Here is a 2922-nt window from a genome sequence, read left to right as displayed (position 1 = left end):
AACATAGGAGGATCTGTTGTGGAAATGGTCTCCAGCAACAACCTCAGCCTGGGGCAACAACACCACCAGCCTGATCAAGAAAGCACATCAGAGACTACTTCCTGGGAAACTCAGTCCTCACCTCATTCTTCAGGTATGGAGGCTGCACAGCTGCAGGAAGAAAAACTTTGCAGAGAGTGGTGAATGCTGCACAGGAGTCTGTTGGAATCAGCCTCCCCACCATCAGATACATCTACACCTCCAGATACAGGAAGAGGGCCATCTGCATCATGAAGGACCCCACTCACCCAGCACACACACAGTTTTTGCCCTGCTCCCCTCAGGTAGGAGGTTGAGGAGCATTAAGTGTAGAACCACTAGACTGAGGAACAGCTTCTACCCTGAGGTGACTTGGCTCATGAATCCCTAACCAGATTAATCACAGTGAAAAAAATCACATTACTCTGCTGATTTGTTTCATACTGCTGTGTTCATTTGTACTCATCTGCTCACACAGACTCATGTTTGTGCTGCTGTTCTGCTATTGTTTTTGTACTACTAGTGCTTTGCATATTATTAGTTAATGTTTTTTCTTAGTTCATATCTTAGATCTTATTACTGTTTTTCTTTTGCATTTTATACTTTTGTTGGAAGTAACTGTGATTCTGTGTACATAATTTTGTTCCACCACATACAACATGTGGTGAGCATAAAAATAAAATAAACTATGAATCTGACTTTAACTCATTGCTCAATTTGAGGAATGTATGTTTTACCAGTTATCACCATTAATAATTAAGAACTAAGCATCTTATCTTCCTTCCTGCTTGATATTACGCTGGTCATGTAGCATCTGGAGATACTCAAGAAGCTTAGTGCAATTTCCTGGTGTTTGCATGTTTCTGTGCATGTGTGTGTGTGGAGTGGGGAGTGCATTTGAAAACAGCTTGTTCAAAGCCAGTTTTAATGTTTTGGCAGACAACGTGTGCATGCAATCTGTTGCGACTCACTAAAAGTATCAAGGTGGGCTGTGCACAAAGGTGCTTACAAGTTTAAAACACCATATTTTATGTTTGAGCAACATGGTCTCCAACTGTGTCCAGAGAATCACTTCAAATTTATAAGTTGAACTGACAGCACAGGAGTTTTTGTAGTGGCTCCAGATGACTCAGACAGAACTCTTCTGTCTTTATTCTATTCTAATTGAGTCTGCAGGACATTGGCAAGCTCTACCTAAATTCCTGAACTCATGGGTTTTTGGTCATTAACATGAATCCTTCCTACTGTTTCTAAAAGATAGAAAAAACAGAGTCGGATCTGAGTTCAATGATAACATGATAATATTTGTGTTCAGTGTTTTGTTAGGGTTTCTTCTTGAACATATTCTGTGCCTGCCAAGAAAATTACTAATGCATACCAAGGCAAAGAGTTGCACATTAAAAAAAAAAAAAAAAAAAAAAAACATTGTTTAAAACCTCAGTTTGGTAGAAATAGACTTTACTAATGACCAGATTGTCAAACCAATGGCTAGTTTGAGTGGATCCAGACCAAAGTAGATTGCTACCACCTTATAACAACTCCAATCTAATAAATCCAACAACAGTTTATTTTATATCCATCTCTCTCATGTTTGCATTATACAATTGCATAACATTTTGGACTTATTTGCCATTTAAGGAAAGAGTCATTTCTGCAGTTAGATGTAGCAAGAAATGAAACTATATCTGCAAAACTACCTGGTTAACATAAAACTGAATGAAATGGAATACATTTTAAATTATTGTTCTATGTCATATAGGCTTCGCCCTTTAAGGCTGTTGCTGATGGGTTTATCCCGTTATGCAGAGCATAAGCACTGAAAAAATTTAGTCCACGCCCACCTGCTGTGTGGGCCCCACCCGGTCCGTATAAATTACGTTAAGAGCGGGAAATCGGCTCCCATTTTTTCTTCATCGAGCTAATATAGCACTGTCAGAAGAACAAAGAGGATAAATTGTGTAAATGACCAACCTTTGTGAAGGATGCTTGGCCCGGCAGTCGACCTCCGGTCGTCCGGTGAGTTCTCCTCCCCGAGGAGAAGATGACGAGCAGTCTTATTCCAAGGTAAGCGTCGGGGAACATTTCCCAGTGACACGTCACTACACGCTGGACAACGCCATCTTGTATTTTTTCCTCTTATCGCCGACCCTCGGGACGAACCGGATGGTTCCTCCGGAGCAAGGTGTGCTCAGCTGCAGCCCCCGCTGCTCATTCCCTCCTGGGGAGCGTAGTGTAGGTGGAGGGGGGCTGAGTGAATGCTCACCCCATCCCACCTCGTTTCGCATCGGCGATCACACCGCTCCCGGCCGACAGCGCCCTCACGGTTGCCCGGCGGAACCCAGGAGGAGGCTGACATGAAGGGACCCCTTTTTTCTACGTCCCATGCCTTTTCCCGCCAGTTCGGATGATCGGCGGGAAGGTTGTTTTTCACTGGGCTCCACTGTGGCTCACCGTCTTGATCCATACGGCCTCGCGTTCCAACAGGACGTTCGACGGACGAGGCCACAGACGGTTCTTTCCTGGTAGATTGGAGGAGTCGGTCCCCAGTCCGCTCCCATCACCAGAGTTGAGGGATTCTCCGAGCGGGGCTATTCCTCGGTAACCCCCCCTGGAGCCAAGCCTCGCGGAAGCTTTCGGAGCGAAGCTGCCCAGGTCGGAGCAGCGTCCCGTCCCTCCGGAGGAACACGAACCAGACGGTGACCACGCTCTCCAATCGAGCCCACCGGTGTGTTTTTTTCAGGCAGCCGCAGTTAGCAACAACGTGTGCTGCTAGCATATAGCATGTCCAAGGGACTGAAGGCCGCAGACCTGCCTTGGAGACAAAGAACTCCCTCTGTAAGGCAGCTGACGTCAGCTCAACATGTGTGCCTCTCCTACGGTTTGCCTGTCGAGGACTGCAGCGTG

The sequence above is a fragment of the Nematolebias whitei genome, chromosome 19 (genome assembly GCF_014905685.2).
Source record: "Nematolebias whitei isolate Nwh7 chromosome 19, NemWhi1, whole genome shotgun sequence".
Lineage (NCBI taxonomy): Eukaryota > Metazoa > Chordata > Actinopteri > Cyprinodontiformes > Rivulidae > Nematolebias > Nematolebias whitei.
Note: the sequence above shows the minus strand (reverse complement) of the source record.